Source organism: Symphalangus syndactylus, chromosome 2, assembly GCF_028878055.3.
Source record: "Symphalangus syndactylus isolate Jambi chromosome 2, NHGRI_mSymSyn1-v2.1_pri, whole genome shotgun sequence".
Taxonomy (NCBI): Eukaryota; Metazoa; Chordata; class Mammalia; order Primates; family Hylobatidae; genus Symphalangus; species Symphalangus syndactylus.
The window spans coordinates 151,802,516-151,823,112 of NC_072424.2; positions in this window are offsets into that span (position 1 = coordinate 151,802,516).

The following is a 20,597-nucleotide window of genomic DNA, read 5'->3' on the forward strand; positions in this document are numbered from 1 at the left end:
TTTCTGATCTGAGCATTCAGCTAACAGAGTTAAACCATACTTTTGATTGAGCAGTTTTGAAACACTCTGTCTGTAGAAAATGCAACTGGACATTCGTAGCGCTAAGTGGGTAATAGAGGAAAAAAGAATATGTTCAAATAGAAACTACACAGAAGCATTGTACGAACCTTCTTTCTGTTCTGTGCATTCAACTAACAGAGTTGAAGCTTACTTTTGATTGAGCCGTTCTGAAACACTCTTTCTGTAGAAACTGCAATTGGACATTCTGAGCGCTAAGAGGCCTATATTGGGAAAAAGAATGTCTACAAATAAAAACTACACAGAAGAATTGTGTGAAACTTCTTTCTGTTCTGTTTGTTCAACTAAAAGAGTTGAACCTTAGTTTTGATTGAGCCGTTCTGAAACACTCTTTCTGTAGAAAATGCAAGTGGAGATTCGGAGCGCTAAGAGGGTAATAGTGGAAAAAGGAATGTCTCCAAATATAAACTACACAGAATCATTCTGTGAAACTTCTTTCTGATCTGTGCATTCAGCTAACAGAGTTAAACCATACTTTTGATTGAGCAGATCTGAACACTCTTTCTGTAGAAAATGCAACTGGACATTTGGAGCGCTAAGAGAGTAGTAGTGGAAAAAGGAATATATTCAAATATAAACTACACAGAAGCATTCTGTGAAACTTCTTTCTGATCTGAGCATTCAGCTAACAGAGTTAAAACATACTTTTGATTGAGCAGTTTTGAAACACTCTGTCTGTAGAAAATGCAACTGGACATTCGTAGCGCTAAGTGGGTAATAGTGGAAAAAAGAATATGTTCAAATATAAACTACACAGAAGCATTGTATGAAACTTCTTTCTGTTCTGTGCATTCAACTAACAGAGTTGAACCTGACTTTTGATTGAGCCTTTCTGAGACACTCTTTCTGTAGAAACTGCAATTGGACATTCTGAGCGCTAAGAGGCCTCTATTGGGAAAAATAATATCTTCAAATAAAAACTACACAGAAGCATTGTGTGAAACTTATTTCTGATATGTTCATTAAGCTAACAGAGTTAAACCATACTTTTGATTGCGCAGTTCTGAACACTCTTTCTGTAGAAAATGCAAGTGGACATTCGGAGCGCTAAGAGGGTAATAGTGGAAAAAGGAATATATTCAAATATAAACTACACAGTAGCATTCTGTGAAAATTCTTTCTGTTCTGTGCATTCAACTAACAGTGTTGAACCTTACTTTTGATTGAGCCGTTCTGAAACACTCTTTCTTTAGAAACTGCAATTGGACATGCTAAGCGCTAAGAGGCCTACATTGGGAAAAGAATATCTTCAAATAAAAACTACACAGATGCATTCTGTGAAACTTATTTCTGATCTGTAAATTCAGTTAACAGAGATAAAACATATTTTTGATTGAGCCGTTCTGAAACACTCTTTCTGTAGAATATGCAAGTGGAGATTCGGAGCGCTAAGGGGGTAATAGTGGAAAAAGGAATGTCTCCAAATATAAACTACACAGAATCATTCTGTGAAACTTCTTTCTGATCTGTGCATTCAGCTAACAGAGTTAAACCATACTTTTGATTGAGCAGATCTGAACACTCTTTCTGTAGAAAATGCAACTGGACATTTGGAGCGCTAAGAGCGTAGTAGTGGAAAAAGGAATATATTCAAATATAAACTACACAGAAGCATTCTGTGAAACTTCTTTCTGATCTGAGCATTCAGTTAAGAGAGTTAAACCATACTTTTTATTGAGCAGTTTTGAAACACTCTGTCTGTAGAAAATGCAACTGGACATTCGTAGTGCTAAGTGGGTAATAGTGGAAAAAAGAATATGTTCAAATATAAACTACACAGAAGCATTGTATGAAACTTCTTTCTGTTCTGTGCATTCAACTAACAGAGTTGAACCTTACTTTTGATTGAGCCTTTCTGAAACACTCTTTCTGTAGAAACTGCAATTGGACATTCTGAGCGCTAAGAGGCCTCTATTGGGAAAAATAATATCTTCAAATAAAAACTACACAGAAGCATTGTGTGAAACTTATTTCTGATATGTTCATTAAGCTAACAGAGTTAAACCATACTTTTGATTGCGCAGTTCTGAACACTCTTTCTGTAGAAAATGCAAGTGGACATTCGGAGCGCTAAGAGGGTAATAGTGGAAAAAGGAATATATTCAAATATAAACTACACAGTAGCATTCTGTGAAAATTCTTTCCATTCTGTGCATTCAACTAACACAGTTGAACCTTACTTTTGATTGAGCCGTTCTGAAACACTCTTTCTGTAGAAACTGTAATTGAACATGCTAAGCGCTAAGAGGCCTACATTGGGAAAAAGAATATCTTCAAATAAAAACTACACAGATGCATTCTGTGAAACTTATTTCTGATCTGTAAATTCAGTTAACAGAGATAAAACATATTTTTAATTGAGCAGTTATGAAACACTCTTTTTGTAGAAAATGCAAGTGGAGATTCGGAGCGCTAAGAGGGTAATAGTGGAAAAAGGGATGTCTTCAAATATAAACTACACAGAATCATTCGGTGAAACTTCTTTCTGATCTGTGCATTCATCTAACAGAGTTAAACCATACATTTGATTGAGCAGATCTGAACACTCTTTCTGTAGAAAATGCAACTGGACATTTGGAGCGCTAAGAGCGTAGTAGTGGAAAAAGGAATATATTCAAATATAAACTACACAGAAGCATTCTGTGAAACTTCTTTCTGATCTGAGCATTCAGCTAACAGAGTTAAACCATACTTTTGATTGAGCAGTTTTGAAACACTCTGTCTGTAGAAAATGCAACTGGACATTCGTAGCGCTATGTGGGTAATAGTGGAAAAAAGAATATGTTCAAATATAAACTACACAGAAGCATTGTATGAAACTTCTTTCTGTTCTGTGCATTCAACTAACAGAGTTGAACCTTACTTTTGATTGAGCCGTTCTGAAACACTCTTTCTGTAGAAACTGCAATTGGACATTCTGAGCGCTAAGAGGCCTATATTGGGAAAAAGTATGTCTACAAATAAAAACTACACAGAAGAATTGTGTGAAACTTCTTTCTGTTCTGTTTGTTCAACTAAAATAGTTGAACCTTAATTTTTATTGAGCCGTTCTGAAACACTCTTTCTGTAGAAAATGCAAGTGGAGATTCGGAGCGCTAAGAGGGTAATAGTGGAAAAAGGAATGTCTCCAAATATAAACTACACAGAATCCTTCTGTGAAACTTCTTTCTGATATGTGCATTCAGCTAACAGAGTGAAACCATACTTTTGATTGAGCAGATCTGAACACTCTTTCTGTAGAAAATGCAACTGGACATTTGGAGCGCTAAGAGAGTAGTAGTGGAAAAAGGAATATATTCAAATATAAACTACACAGAAGCATTCTGTGAAACTTCTTTCTGATCTGAGCATTCAGCTAACAGAGTTAAACCATACTTTTGATTGAGCAGTTTTGAAACACTCTGTCTGTAGAAAATGCAACTGGACATTCGTAGCGCTAAGTGGGTAATAGTGGAAAAAAGAATATGTTCAAATATAAACTACACAGAAGCATTGTATGAAACTTCTTTCTGTTCTGTGCATTCAACAAACAGAGTTGAACCTTACTTTTGATTGAGCCTTTCTGAAACACTCTTTCTGTAGAAACTGCAATTGGACATTCTGAGTGCTAAGAGGCCTATATTGGGAAAAATAATATCTTCAAATAAAAACTACACAGAAGCATTGTGTGAAACTTATTTCTGATATGTTCATTAAGCTAACAGAGTTAAACCATACTTTTGATTGCGCAGTTCTGAACACTCTTTCTGTAGAAAATGCAAGTGGACATTCGGAGCGCTAAGAGGGTAATAGTGGAAAAAGGAATATATTCAAATATAAACTACACAGTAGCATTCTGTGAAAATTCTTTCTGTTCTGTGCATTCAACTAACAGAGTTGAACCTTACTTTTGATTGAGCCGTTCTGAAACACTCTTTCTGTAGAAACTACAATTGGACATGCTAAGCGCTAAGAGGCCTACATTGGGAAAAAGAATATCTTCAAATTAAAACTACACAGATGCATTCTGTGAAACTTATTTCTGATCTGTAAATTCAGTTAACAGAGGTAAAACATATTTTTGATTGAGCAGTTATGAAACACTCTTTTTGTAGAAAATGCAAGTGGAGATTCGGAGCGCTAAGTGGGTAATAGTGGAAAAAGGAATGTCTTCAAATATAAACTACACAGAATCATTCGGTGAAACTTCCTTCTGATCTGTGCATTCAGCTAACAGAGTTAAACCATACTTTTGATTGAGCAGATCTGAACACTCTTTCTGTAGAAAATGCAACTGGACATTTGGAGCGCTAAGAGCGTAGTAGTGGAAAAAGTAATATATTCCAATATAAACTACACAGAAGCATTCTGTGAAACTTCTTTCTGATCTGAGCATTCAGCTAACAGAGTTAAACCATACTTTTGATTGAGCAGTTTTGAAACACTCTGTCTGTAGAAAATGCAACTGGACATTCGTAGCGCTAAGTGGGTAATAGTGGAAAAAAGAATATGTTCAAATATAAACTACACAGAAGCATTGTATGAAACTTCTTTCTGTTCTGTGCATTCAACTAACAGAGTTGAACCTTACTTTTGATTGAGCCGTTCTGAAACACTCTTTCTGTAGAAAATGCAATTGGACATTCTGAGCGCTAAGAGGCCTATATTGGGAAAAAGAATGTCTACAAATAAAAACTACACAAAAGAATTGTGTGAAACTTCTTTCTGTTCTGTTTGTTCAACTAAAATAGTTGAACCTTAATTTTTATTGAGCCGTTCTGAAACACTCTTTCTGTAGAAAATGCAAGTGGTGATTCGGAGCGCTAAGAGGGTAATAGTGGAAAAAGGATTGCCTCCAAATATAAACTACACAGAATCCTTCTGTGAAACTTCTTTCTGATATGTGCATTCAGCTAACAGAGTGAAAACATACTTTTCATTGAGCAGATCTGAACACTCTTTCTGTAGAAAATGCAACTGGACATTTGGAGCGCTAAGAGAGTAGTAGTGGAAAAAGGAATATATTCAAATATAAACTACACAGAAGCATTCTGTGAAACTTCTTTCTGATCTGAGCATTCAGCTAACAGAGTTAAACCATACTTTTGATTGAGCAGTTTTGAAACACTCTGTCCGTAGAAAATGCAACTGGACATTCGTAGCGCTAAGTGGGTAATAGTGGAAAAAAGAATATGTTCAAATATAAACTACACAGAAGCATTGTATGAAACTTCTTTCTGTTCTGTGCATTCAACTAACAGAGTTGAACCTTACTTTTGATTGAGCCTTTCTGAAACACTCTTTCTGTAGAAACTGCAATTGGACATTCTGAGCGCTAAGAGGCCTATATTGTGAAAAATAATATCTTCAAATAAAAACTACACAGAAGCATTGTGTGAAACTTATTTCTGATATGTTCATTAAGCTAACAGAGTTAAACCATACTTTTGATTGCGCAGTTCTGAACACTCTTTCTGTAGAAAATGCAAGTGGACATTCGGAGCGCTAAGAGGGTAATAGTGGAAAAAGGAATATATTCAAATATAAACTACACAGTAGCATTCTGTGAAAATACTTTCTGTTCTGTGCATTCAACTAACAGATTTGAACCTTACTTTTGATTGAGCCGTTCTGAAACACTCTTTCTGTAGAAACTGCAATTGGACATGCTAAGCGCTAAGAGGCCTACATTGGGAAAAAGAATATCTTCAAATTAAAACTACACAGATGCATTCTGTGAAACTTATTTCTGATCTGTAAATTCAGTTAACAGAGGTAAAACATATTTTTGATTGAGCAGTTATGAAACACTCTTTTTGTAGAAAATGCAAGTGGAGATTCGGAGCGCTAAGAGGGTAATAGTGGAAAAAGGAATGTCTTCAAATATAAACTACACAGAATCATTCGGTGAAACTTCCTTCTGATCTGTGCATTCAGCTAACAGAGTTAAACCATACTTTTGATTGAGCAGATCTGAACAATCTTTCTGTAGAAAATGCAACTGGACATTTGGAGCGCTAAGAGCGTAGTAGTGGAAAAAGGAATATATTCAAATATAAACTACACAGAAGCATTCTGTGAAACTTCTTTCTGATCTGAGCATTCAGCTAACAGAGTTAAACCATACTTTTGATTGAGCAGTTTTGAAACACTCTGTCTGTAGAAAATGCAACTGGACATTCGTAGCGCTATGTGGGTAATAGTGGAAAAAAGAATATGTTCAAATAAAAACTACACAGAAGCATTGTATGAAACTTCTTTCTGTTCTGTGCATTCAACTAACAGAGTTGAACCTTACTTTTGATTGAGCCGTTCTGAAACACTCTTTCTGTAGAAACTGCAATTGGACATTCTGAGCGCTAAGAGGCCTATATTGGGAAAAAGAATGTCTACAAATAAAAACTACACAGAAGAATTGTGTGAAACTTCTTTCTGTTCTGTTTGTTCAACTAAAATAGTTGAACCTTAATTTTTATTGAGCCGTTCTGAAACACTCTTTCTGTAGAAAATGCAAGTGGAGATTCGGAGCGCTAAGAGGGTAATAGTGGAAAAAGGAATGTCTCCAAATATAAACTACACAGAATCCTTCTGTGAAACTTCTTTCTGATATGTGCATTCAGCTAACAGAGTGAAACCATACTTTTGATTGAGCAGATCTGAACACTCTTTCTGTAGAAAATGCAACTGGACATTTGGAGCGCTAAGAGAGTAGTAGTGGAAAAAGTAATATATTCAAATATAAACTACACAGAAGCATTCTGTGAAACTTCTTTCTGATCTGAGCATTCAGCTAACAGAGTTAAACCATACTTTTGATTGAGCAGTTTTGAAACACTCTGTCTGTAGAAAATGCAACTGGACATTCGTAGCGCTAAGTGGGTAATAGTGGAAAAAAGAATATGTTCAAATATAAACTACACAGAAGCATTGTATGAAACTTCTTTCTGTTCTGTGCATTCAACTAACAGAGTTGAACCTTACTTTTGATTGAGCCTTTCTGAAACACTCTTTCTGTAGAAACTGCAATTGGACATTCTGAGCGCTAAGAGGCCTATATTGGGAAAAATAATATCTTCAAATAAAAACTACACAGAAGCATTGTGTGAAACTTATTTCTGATATGTTCATTAAGCTAACAGAGTTAAACCATACTTTTGATTGCGCAGTTCTGAACACTCTTTCTGTAGAAAATGCAAGTGGACATTCGGAGCGCTAAGAGGGTAATAGTGGAAAAAGGAATATATTCAAATATAAACTACACAGTAGCATTCTGTGAAAATTCTTTCTGTTCTGTGCATTCAACTAACAGAGTTGAACCTTACTTTTGATTGAGCCGTTCTGAAACACTCTTTCTGTAGAAACTACAATTGGACATGCTAAGCGCTAAGAGGCCTACATTGGGAAAAAGAATATCTTCAAATTAAAACTACACAGATGCATTCTGTGAAACTTATTTCTGATCTGTAAATTCAGTTAACACAGGTAAAACATATTTTTGATTGAGCAGTTATGAAACACTCTTTTTGTAGAAAATGCAAGTGGAGATTCGGAGCGCTAAGTGGGTAATAGTGGAGAAAGGAATGTCTTCAAATATAAACTACACAGAATCATTCGGTGAAACTTCCTTCTGATCTGTGCATTCAGCTAACAGAGTTAAACCATACTTTTGATTGAGCAGATCTGAACACTCTTTCTGTAGAAAATGCAACTGGACATTTGGAGCGCTAAGAGCGTAGTAGTGGAAAAAGGAATATATTCAAATATAAACTACACAGAAGCATTCTGTGAAACTTCTTTCTGATCTGAGCATTCAGCTAACAGAGTTAAACCATACTTTTGATTGAGCAGTTTTGAAACACTCTGTCTGTAGAAAATGCAACTGGACATTCGTAGCGCTAAGTGGGTAATAGTGGAAAAAAGAATATGTTCAAATATAAACTACACAGAAGCATTGTATGAAACTTCTTTCTGTTCTGTGCATTCAACTAACAGAGTTGAACCTTACTTTTGATTGAGCCGTTCTGAAACACTCTTTCTGTAGAAACTGCAATTGGACATTCTGAGCGCTAAGAGGCCTATATTGGGAAAAAGAATGTCTACAAATAAAAACTACACAGAAGAATTGTGTGAAACTTCTTTCTGTTCTGTTTGTTCAACTAAAATAGTTGAACCTTAATTTTTATTGAGCCGTTCTGAAACACTCTTTCTGTAGAAAATGCAAGTGGAGATTCGGAGCGCTAAGAGGGTAATAGTGGAAAAAGGAATGCCTCCAAATATAAACTACACAGAATCCTTCTGTGAAACTTCTTTCTGATATGTGCATTCAGCTAACAGAGTGAAAACATACTTTTGATTGAGCAGATCTGAACACTCTTTCTGTAGAAAATGCAACTGGACATTTGGAGCGCTAAGAGAGTAGTAGTGGAAAAAGGAATATATTCAAATATAAACTACACAGAAGCATTCTGTGAAACTTCTTTCTGATCTGAGCATTCAGCTAACAGAGTTAAACCATACTTTTGATTGAGCAGTTTTGAAACACTCTGTCCGTAGAAAATGCAACTGGACATTCGTAGCGCTAAGTGGGTAATAGTGGAAAAAAGAATATGTTCAAATATAAACTACACAGAAGCATTGTATGAAACTTCTTTCTTTTCTGTGCATTCAACTAACAGAGTTGAACCTTACTTTTGATTGAGCCTTTCTGAAACACTCTTTCTGTAGAAACTGCAATTGGACATTCTGAGCGCTAAGAGGCCTATATTGGGAAAAATAATATCTTCAAATAAAAACTACACAGAAGCATTGTGTGAAACTTATTTCTGATATGTTCATTATGCTAACAGAGTTAAACCATACTTTTGATTGCGCAGTTCTGAACACTCTTTCTGTAGAAAATGCAAGTGGACATTCGGAGCGCTAAGAGGGTAATAGTGGAAAAAGGAATATATTCAAATATAAACTACACAGTAGCATTCTGTGAAAATTCTTTCTGTTCTGTGCATTCAACTAACAGAGTTGAACCTTACTTTTGATTGAGCCGTTCTGAAACACTCTTTCTGTAGAAACTGCAATTGGACATGCTAAGCGCTAAGAGGCCTACATTGGGAAAAAGAATATCTTCAAATTAAAACTACACAGATGCATTCTGTGAAACTTATTTCTGATCTGTAAATTCAGTTAACAGAGGTAAAACATATTTTTGATTGAGCAGTTATGAAACACTCTTTTTGTAGAAAATGCAAGTGGAGATTCGGAGCGCTAAGTGGGTAATAGTGGAAAAAGGAATGTCTTCAAATATAAACTACACAGAATCATTCGGTGAAACTTCCTTCTGATCTGTGCATTCAGCTAACAGAGTTAAACCATACTTTTGATTGAGCAGATCTGAACACTCTTTCTGTAGAAAATGCAACTGGACATTTGGAGCGCTAAGAGCGTAGTAGTGGAAAAAAGAATATATTCCAATATAAACTACACAGAAGCATTCTGTGAAACTTCTTTCTGATCTGAGCATTCAGCTAACAGAGTTAAACCATACTTTTGATTGAGCAGTTTTGAAACACTCTGTCTGTAGAAAATGCAACTGGACATTCGTAGCGCTAAGTGGGTAATAGTGGAAAAAAGAATATGTTCAAATATAAACTACACAGAAGCATTGTATGAAACTTCTTTCTGTTCTGTGCATTCAACTAACAGAGTTGAACCTTACTTTTGATTGAGCCGTTCTGAAACACTCTTTCTGTAGAAACTGCAATTGGACATTCTGAGCGCTAAGAGGCCTATATTGGGAAAAAGAATGTCTACAAATAAAAACTACACAGAAGAATTGTGTGAAACTTCTTTCTGTTCTGTTTGTTCAACTAAAATAGTTGAACCTTAATTTTTATTGAGCCGTTCTGAAACACTCTTTCTGTAGAAAATGCAAGTGGAGATTCGGAGCGCTAAGAGGGTAATAGTGGAAAAAGGATTGCCTCCAAATATAAACTACACAGAATCCTTCTGTGAAACTTCTTTCTGATATGTGCATTCAGCTAACAGAGTGAAAACATACTTTTGATTGAGCAGATCTGAACACTCTTTCTGTAGAAAATGCAACTGGACATTTGGAGCGCTAAGAGAGTAGTAGTGGAAAAAGGAATATATTCAAATATAAACTACACAGAAGCATTCTGTGAAACTTCTTTCTGATCTGAGCATTCAGCTAACAGAGTTAAACCATACTTTTGATTGAGCAGTTTTGAAACACTCTGTCCGTAGAAAATGCAACTGGACATTCGTAGCGCTAAGTGGGTAATAGTGGAAAAAAGAATATGTTCAAATATAAACTACACAGAAGCATTGTATGAAACTTCTTTCTGTTCTGTGCATTCAACTAACAGAGTTGAACCTTACTTTTGATTGAGCCTTTCTGAAACACTCTTTCTGTAGAAACTGCAATTGGACATTCTGAGCGCTAAGAGGCCTATATTGTGAAAAATAATATCTTCAAATAAAAACTACACAGAAGCATTGTGTGAAACTTATTTCTGATATGTTCATTAAGCTAACAGAGTTAAACCATACTTTTGATTGCGCAGTTCTGAACACTCTTTCTGTAGAAAATGCAAGTGGACATTCGGAGCGCTAAGAGGGTAATAGTGGAAAAAGGAATATATTCAAATATAAACTACACAGTAGCATTCTGTGAAAATACTTTCTGTTCTGTGCATTCAACTAACAGATTTGAACCTTACTTTTGATTGAGCCGTTCTGAAACACTCTTTCTGTAGAAACTGCAATTGGACATGCTAAGCGCTAAGAGGCCTACATTGGGAAAAAGAATATCTTCAAATTAAAACTACACAGATGCATTCTGTGAAACTTATTTCTGATCTGTAAATTCAGTTAACAGAGGTAAAACATATTTTTGATTGAGCAGTTATGAAACACTCTTTTTGTAGAAAATGCAAGTGGAGATTCGGAGCGCTAAGAGGGTAATAGTGGAAAAAGGAATGTCTTCAAATATAAACTACACAGAATCATTCGGTGAAACTTCCTTCTGATCTGTGCATTCAGCTAACAGAGTTAAACCATACTTTTGATTGAGCAGTTTTGAAACACTCTGTCTGTAGAAAATGCAACTGGACATTCGTAGCGCTATGTGGGTAATAGTGGAAAAAAGAATATGTTCAAATAAAAACTACACAGAAGCAGTGTATGAAACTTCTTTCTGTTCTGTGCATTCAACTAACAGAGTTGAACCTTACTTTTGATTGAGCCGTTCTGAAACACTCTTTCTGTAGAAACTGCAATTGGACATTCTGAGCGCTAAGAGGCCTATATTGGGAAAAAGAATGTCTACAAATAAAAACTAAACAGAAGAATTGTGTGAAACTTCTTTCTGTTCTGTTTGTTCAACTAAAAGAGTTGAACCTTAGTTTTGATTGAGCCGTTCTGAAACACTCTTTCTGTAGAAAATGCAAGTGGTGATTCGGAGCGCTAAGAGGGTAATAGTGGAAAAAGGAATGTCTCCAAATATAAACTACACAGAATCATTCGTTGAAACTTCCTTCTGATCTGTGCATTCAGCTAACAGAGTTAAACCATACTTTTGATTGAGCAGATCTGAACACTCTTTCTGTAGAAAATGCAACTGGACATTTGGAGCGCTAAGAGAGTAGTAGTGGAAAAAGGAATATATTCAAATATAAACTACACAGAAGCATTCTGTGAAACTTCTTTCTGATCTGAGCATTCAGCTAACAGAGTTAAACCATACTTTTGATTGAGCAGTTTTGAAACACTCTGTCTGTAGAAAATGCAACGGGACATTCGTAGCGCTAAGTGGGTAATAGTGGAAAAAAGAATATGTTCAAATATAAACTACACAGAAGCATTGTATGAAACTTCTTTCTGTTCTGTGCATTCAACTAACAGAGTTGAACCTTACTTTTGATTGAGCCTTTCTGAAACACTCTTTCTGTAGAAACTGCAATTGGACATTCTGAGCGCTAAGAGGCCTATATTGGGAAAAATAATATCTTCAAATAAAAACTACACAGAAGCATTGTGTGAAACATATTTCTGATATGTTCATTAAGCTAACAGAGTTAAACCATACTTTTGATTGCGCAGTTCTGAACACTCTTTCTGTAGAAAATGCAAGTGGACATTCGGAGCGCTAAGAGGGTAATAGTGGAAAAAGGAATATATTCAAATATAAACTACACAGTAGCATTCTGTGAAAATACTTTCTGTTCTGTGCATTCAACTAACAGAGTTGAACCTTACTTTTGATTGAGCCGTTCTGAAACACTCTTTCTGTAGAAACTGCAATTGGACATGCTAAGCGCTAAGAGGCCTACATTGGGAAAAAGAATATCTTCAAATTAAAACTACACAGATGCATTCTGTGAAACTTATTTCTGATCTGTAAATTCAGTTAACAGAGGTAAAACATATTTTTGATTGAGCAGTTATGAAACACTCTTTTTGTAGAAAATGCAAGTGGAGATTCGGAGCGCTAAGAGGGTAATAGTGGAAAAAGGAATGTCTTCAAATATAAACTACACAGAATCATTCGGTGAAACTTCCTTCTGATCTGTGCATTCAGCTAACAGAGTTAAACCATACTTTTGATTGAGCAGATCTGAACACTCTTTCTGTAGAAAATGCAACTGGACATTTGGAGCGCTAAGAGCGTAGTAGTGGAAAAAGGAATATATTCAAATATAAACTACACAGAAGCATTCTGTGAAACTTCTTTCTGATCTGAGCATTCAGCTAACAGAGTTAAACCATACTTTTGATTGAGCAGTTTTGAAACACTCTGTCTGTAGAAAATGCAACTGGACATTCGTAGCGCTAAGTGGGTAATAGTGGAAAAAAGAATATGTTCAAATATAAACTACACAGAAGCATTGTATGAAACTTCTTTCTGTTCTGGGCATTCAACTAACAGAGTTGAACCTTACTTTTGATTGAGCCGTTCTGAAACACTCTTTCTGTAGAAACTGCAATTGGACATTCTGAGCGCTAGGAGGCCTATATTGGGAAAAAGAATGTCTACAAATAAAAACTACACAGAAGAATTGTGTGAAACTTCTTTCTGTTCTGTTTGTTCAACTAAAAGGGTTGAACCTTAGTTTTGATTGAGCCGTTCTGAAACACTCTTTCTGTAGAAAATGCAAGTGGTGATTCGGAGCGCTAAGAGGGTAATAGTGGAAAAAGGAATGTCTCCAAATACAAACTACACAGAATCATTCGTTGAAACTTCCTTCTGATCTGTGCATTCAGCTAACAGAGTTAAACCATACTTTTGATTGAGCAGATCTGAACACTCTTTCTGTAGAAAATGCAACTGGACATTTGGAGCGCTAAGAGAGTAGTAGTGGAAAAAGGAATATATTCAAATATAAACTACACAGAAGCATTCTGTGAAACTTCTTTCTGATCTGAGCAGTCAGCTAACAGAGTTAAACCATACTTTTGATTGAGCAGTTTTGAAACACTCTGTCTGTAGAAAATGCAACTGGACATTCGTAGCGCTAAGTGGGTAATAGTGGAAAAAAGAATATGTTCAAATATAAACTACACAGAAGCATTGTATGAAACTTCTTTCTGTTCTGTGCATTCAACTAACAGAGTTGAACCTTACTTTTGATTGAGCCGTTCTGAAACACTCTTTCTGTAGAAACTGCAATTGGACATTCTGAGCGCAAAGAGGCCTATATTGGGAAAAAGAATGTCTACAAATAAAAACTACACAGAAGAATTGTGTGAAACTTCTTTCTGTTCTGTTTGTTCAACTAAAAGAGTTGAACCTTAGTTTTGATTGAGACGTTCTGAAACACTCTTTCTGTAGAAAATGCAAGTGGAGATTCGGAGCGCTAAGAGGGTAATAGTGGAAAAAGGAATGTCTCCAAATATAAACTACACAGAATCATTCTGTGAAACTTCTTTCTCATAGGTGCATTCAGCTAACAGAGTGAAACCATACTTTTGATTGAGCAGATCTGAACACTCTTTCTGTAGAAAATGCAACTGGACATTTGGAGCGCTAAGAGAGTAGTAGTGGAAAAAGGAATATATTCAAATATAAACTACACAGAAGCATTCTGTGAAACTTCTTTCTGATCTGAGCATTCAGCTAACAGAGTTAAACCATACTTTTGATTGAGCAGTTTTGAAACACTCTGTCTGTAGAAAATGCAACTGGACATTCGTAGCGCTAAGTGGGTAATAGTGGAAAAAAGAATATGTTCAAATATAAACTACACAGAAGCATTGTATGAAACTTCTTTCTGTTCTGTGCATTCAACTAACAGAGTTGAACCTCACTTTTGATTGAGCCTTTCTGAAACACTCTTTCTGTAGAAATTGCAATTGGACATTCTGAGCGCTAAGAGGCCTATATTGGGAAAAATAATATCTTCAAATAAAAACTACACAGAAGCATTGTGTGAAACTTATTTCTGATATGTTCATTAAGCAAACAGAGTTAAACCATACTTTTGATTGCGCAGTTCTGAACACCCTTTCTGTAGAAAATGCAAGTGGACATTCGGAGCGCTAAGAGGGTAATAGTGGAAAAAGGAATATATTCAAATATAAACTACACAGTAGCATTCTGTGAAAATTCTTTCTGTTCTGTGCATTCAACTAACAGAGTTGAACCTTACTTTTGATTGAGCCGTTCTGAAACACTCTTTCTGTAGAAACTGCAATTGGACATGCTAAGCGCTAAGAGGCCTACATTGGGAAAAAGAATATCTTCAAATAAAAACTACACAGATGCATTCTGTGAAACTTATTTCTGATCTGTAAATTCAGTTAAAAGAGATAAAACATATTTTTGATTGAGCAGTTATGAAACACTCTTTTTGTAGAAAATGCAAGTGGAGATTCGGAGCTCTAAGAGGGTAATAGTGGAAAAAGGAATGTCTTCAAATATCAACTACACAGAATCATTCGGTGAAACTTCTTTCTGATCTGTGCATTCAGCTAACCGAGTTAAACCATACTTTTGATTGAGCAGATCTGAACACTCTTTCTGTAGAAAATGCAACTGGACATTTGGAGCGCTAAGAGCGTAGTAGTGGAAAAAGGAATATATTCAAATATAAACTACACAGAAGCATTCTGTGAAACTTCTTTCTGATCTGAGCATTCAGCTAACAGAGTTAAAACATACTTTTGATTGAGCAGTTTTGAAACACTCTTTCTGTAGAAAATGCAACTGGACATTCGTAGCGCTAAGTGGGTAATAGTGGAAAAAAGAATATGTTCAAATATAAACTACACAGAAGCATTGTATGAAACTTCTTTCTGTTCTGTGCATTCAACTAACAGAGTTGAACCTTACTTTTGATTGAGCCGTTCTGAAACACTCTTTCTGTAGAAACTGCAATTGGACATTCTGAGCGCAAAGAGGCCTATTTTGGGAAAAAGAATGTCTACAAATAAAAACTACACAGAAGAATTGTGTGAAACTTCTTTCTGTTCTGTTTGTTCAACTAAAAAAGTTGAACTTTAGTTTTGATTGAGACGTTCTGAAACACTCTTTCTGTAGAAAATGCAAGTGGAGATTCGGAGCGCTAAGAGGGTAATAGTGGAAAAAAGAATGTCTCCAAATATAAACTACACAGAATCATTCGTTGAAACTTCCTTCTGATCTGTGCATTCAGCTAACAGAGTTAAACCATACTTTTGATTGAGTAGATCTGAACACTCTTTCTGTAGAAAATGCAACTGGACATTTGGAGCGCTAAGAGAGTAGTAGTGGAAAAAGGAATATATTCAAATATAAACTACACAGAAGCATTCTGTGAAACTTCTTTCTGATCTGAGCAGTCAGCTAACAGAGTTAAACCATACTTTTGATTGAGCAGTTTTGAAACACTCTGTCTGTAGGAAATGCAACGGGACATTCGTAGCGCTAAGTGGGTAATAGTGGAAAAAAGAATATGTTCAAATATAAACTACACAGAAGCATTGTATGAAACTTCTTTCTGTTCTGTGCATTCAACTAACAGAGTTGAACCTTACTTTTGATTGAGCCTTTCTGAAACACTCTTTCTGTAGAAACTGCAATTGGACATTCTGAGCGCTAAGAGGCCTATATTGGGAAAAATAATATCTTCAAATAAAAACTACACAGAAGCATTGTGTGAAACATATTTCTGATATGTTCATTAAGCTAACAGAGTTAAACCATACTTTTGATTGCGCAGTTCTGAACACTCTTTCTGTAGAAAATGCAAGTGGACATTCGGAGCGCTAAGAGGGTAATAGTGGAAAAAGGAATATATTCAAATATAAACTACACAGTAGCATTCTGTGAAAATTCTTTCTGTTCTGTGCATTCAACTAACAGAGTTGTACCTTACTTTTGATTGAGCCGTTCTGAAACACTCTTTCTGTAGAAACTGCAATTGGACATGCTAAGCGCTAAGAGGCCTACATTGGGAAAAAGAATATCTTCAAATTAAAACTACACAGATGCATTCTGTGAAACTTATTTCTGATCTGTAAATTCAGTTAACAGAGGTAAAACATATTTTTGATTGAGCAGTTATGAAACACTCTTTTTGTAGAAAATGCAAGTGGAGATTCGGAGCGCTAAGAGGGTAATAGTGGAAAAAGGAATGTCTTCAAATATAAACTAAACAGAATCATTCGGTGAAACTTCCTTCTGATCTGTGCATTCAGCTAACAGAGTTAAACCATACTTTTGATTGAGCAGATCTGAACACTCTTTCTGTAGAAAATGCAACTGGACATTTGGAGCGCTAAGAGCGTAGTAGTGGAAAAAGGAATATATTCAAATATAAACTACACAGAAGCATTCTGTGAAACTTCTTTCTGATCTGAGCATTCAGCTAACAGAGTTAAACCATACTTTTGATTGAGCAGTTTTGAAACACTCTGTCTGTAGAAAATGCAACTGGACATTCGTAGCGCTAAGTGGGTAATAGTGGAAAAAAGAATATGTTCAAATATAAACTACACAGAAGCATTGTATGAAACTTCTTTCTGTTCTGGGCATTCAACTAACAGAGTTGAACCTTACTTTTGATTGAGCCGTTCTGAAACACTCTTTCTGTAGAAACTGCAATTGGACATTCTGAGCGCTAGGAGGCCTATATTGGGAAAAAGAATGTCTACAAATAAAAACTACACAGAAGAATTGTGTGAAACTTCTTTCTGTTCTGTTTGTTCAACTAAAAGGGTTGAACCTTAGTTTTGATTGAGCCGTTCTGAAACACTCTTTCTGTAGAAAATGCAAGTGGTGATTCGGAGCGCTAAGAGGGTAATAGTGGAAAAAGGAATGTCTCCAAATACAAACTACACAGAATCATTCGTTGAAACTTCCTTCTGATCTGTGCATTCAGCTAACAGAGTTAAACCATACTTTTGATTGAGCAGATCTGCACACTCTTTCTGTAGAAAATGCAACTGGACATTTGGAGCGCTAAGAGAGTAGTAGTGGAAAAAGGAATATATTCAAATATAAACTACACAGAAGCATTCTGTGAAACTTCTTTCTGATCTGAGCAGTCAGCTAACAGAGTTAAACCATACTTTTGATTGAGCAGTTTTGAAACACTCTGTCTGTAGAAAATGCAACTGGACATTCGTAGCGCTAAGTGGGTAATAGTGGAAAAAAGAATATGTTCAAATATAAACTACACAGAAGCATTGTATGAAACTTCTTTCTGTTCTGTGCATTCAACTAACAGAGTTGAACCTTACTTTTGATTGAGCCGTTCTGAAACACTCTTTCTGTAGAAACTGCAATTGGACATTCTGAGCGCAAAGAGGCCTATATTGGGAAAAAGAATGTCTACAAATAAAAACTACACAGAAGAATTGTGTGAAACTTCTTTCTGTTCTGTTTGTTCAACTAAAAGAGTTGAACCTTAGTTTTGATTGAGACGTTCTGAAACACTCTTTCTGTAGAAAATGCAAGTGGAGATTCGGAGCGCTAAGAGGGTAATAGTGGAAAAAGGAATGTCTCCAAATATAAACTACACGGAATCATTCTGTGAAACTTCTTTCTCATAGGTGCATTCAGCTAACAGAGTGAAACCATACTTTTGATTGAGCAGATCTGAACACTCTTTCTGTAGAAAATGCAACTGGACATTTGGAGCGCTAAGAGAGTAGTAGTGGAAAAAGGAATATATTCAAATATAAACTACACAGAAGCATTCTGTGAAACTTCTTTCTGATCTGAGCATTCAGCTAACAGAGTTAAACCATACTTTTGATTGAGCAGTTTTGAAACACTCTGTCTGTAGAAAATGCAACTGGACATTCGTAGCGCTAAGTGGGTAATAGTGGAAAAAAGAATATGTTCAAATATAAACTACACAGAAGCATTGTATGAAACTTCTTTCTGTTCTGTGCATTCAACTAACAGAGTTGAACCTCACTTTTGATTGAGCCTTTCTGAAACACTCTTTCTGTAGAAATTGCAATTGGACATTCTGAGCGCTAAGAGGCCTATATTGGGAAAAATAATATCTTCAAATAAAAACTACACAGAAGCATTGTGTGAAACTTATTTCTGATATGTTCATTAAGCAAACAGAGTTAAACCATACTTTTGATTGCGCAGTTCTGAACACCCTTTCTGTAGAAAATGCAAGTGGACATTCGGAGCGCTAAGAGGGTAATAGTGGAAAAAGGAATATATTCAAATATAAACTACACAGTAGCATTCTGTGAAAATTCTTTCTGTTCTGTGCATTCAACTAACAGAGTTGAACCTTACTTTTGATTGAGCCGTTCTGAAACACTCTTTCTGTAGAAACTGCAATTGGACATGCTAAGCGCTAAGAGGCCTACATTGGGAAAAAGAATATCTTCAAATAAAAACTACACAGATGCATTCTGTGAAACTTATTTCTGATCTGTAAATTCAGTTAACAGAGATAAAACATATTTTTGATTGTGCAGTTATGAAACACTCTTTTTGTAGAAAATGCAAGTGGAGATTCGGAGCTCTAAGAGGGTAATAGTGGAAAAAGGAATGTCTGCAAATATCAACTACACAGAATCATTCGGTGAAACTTCTTTCTGATCTGTGCATTCAGCTAACAGAGTTAAACCATACTTTTGATTGAGCAGATCTGAACACTCTTTCTGTAGAAAATGCAACTGGACATTTGGAGCGCTAAGAGCGTAGTAGTGGAAAAAGGAATATATTCAAATATAAACTACACAGAAGCATTCTGTGAAACTTCTTTCTGATCTGAGCATTCAGCTAACAGAGTTAAAACATACTTTTGATTGAGCAGTTTTGAAACACTCTTTCTGTAGAAAATGCAACTGGACATTCGTAGCGCTAAGTGGGTAATAGTGGAAAAAAGAATATGTTCAAATATAAACTACACAGAAGCATTGTATGAAACTTCTTTCTGTTCTGTGCATTCAACTAACAGAGTTGAACCTTACTTTTGATTGAGCCGTTCTGAAACACTCTTTCTGTAGAAACTGCAATTGGACATTCTGAGCGCAAAGAGGCCTATTTTGGGAAAAAGAATGTCTACAAATAAAAACTACACAGAAGAATTGTGTGAAACTTCTTTCTGTTCTGTTTGTTCAACTAAAAAAGTTGAACTTTAGTTTTGATTGAGACGTTCTGAAACACTCTTTCTGTAGAAAATGCAAGTGGAGATTCGGAGCGCTAAGAGGGTAATAGTGGAAAAAGGAATGTCTCCAAATATAAACTACACAGAATCATTCGTTGAAACTTCCTTCTGATCTGTGCATTCAGCTAACAGAGTTAAACCATACTTTTGATTGAGCAGATCTGAACACTCTTTCTGTAGAAAATGCAACTGGACATTTGGAGCGCTAAGAGAGTAGTAGTGGAAAAAGGAATATATTCAAATATAAACTACACAGAAGCATTCTGTGAAACTTCTTTCTGATCTGAGCAGTCAGCTAACAGAGTTAAACCATACTTTTGATTGAGCAGTTTTGAAACACTCTGTCTGTAGGAAATGCAACGGGACATTCGTAGCGCTAAGTGGGTAATAGTGGAAAAAAGAATATGTTCAAATATAAACTACACAGAAGCATTGTATGAAACTTCTTTCTGTTCTGTGCATTCAACTAACAGAGTTGAACCTTACTTTTGATTGAGCCTTTCTGAAACACTCTTTCTGTAGAAACTGCAATTGGACATTCTGAGCGCTAAGAGGCCTCTATTGGGAAAAATAATATCTTCAAATAAAAACTAGACAGAAGCATTGTGTGAAACTTATTTCTGATATGTTCATTCAGCTAACAGAGTTAAACCATACTTTTGATTGCGCAGTTCTGAACACTCTTTCTGTAGAAAATGCAAGTGGACATTCGGAGCGCTAAGAGGGTAATAGTGGAAAAAGGAGTATATTCAAATATAAACTACACAGTAGCATTCTGTGAAAATTCTTTCTGTTCTGTGCATTTAACTAACAGAGTTGAACCTTACTTTTGATTGAGCCGTTCTGAAACACTCTTTCTGTAGAAACTGCAATTGGACATGCTAAGCGCTAAGAGGCCTA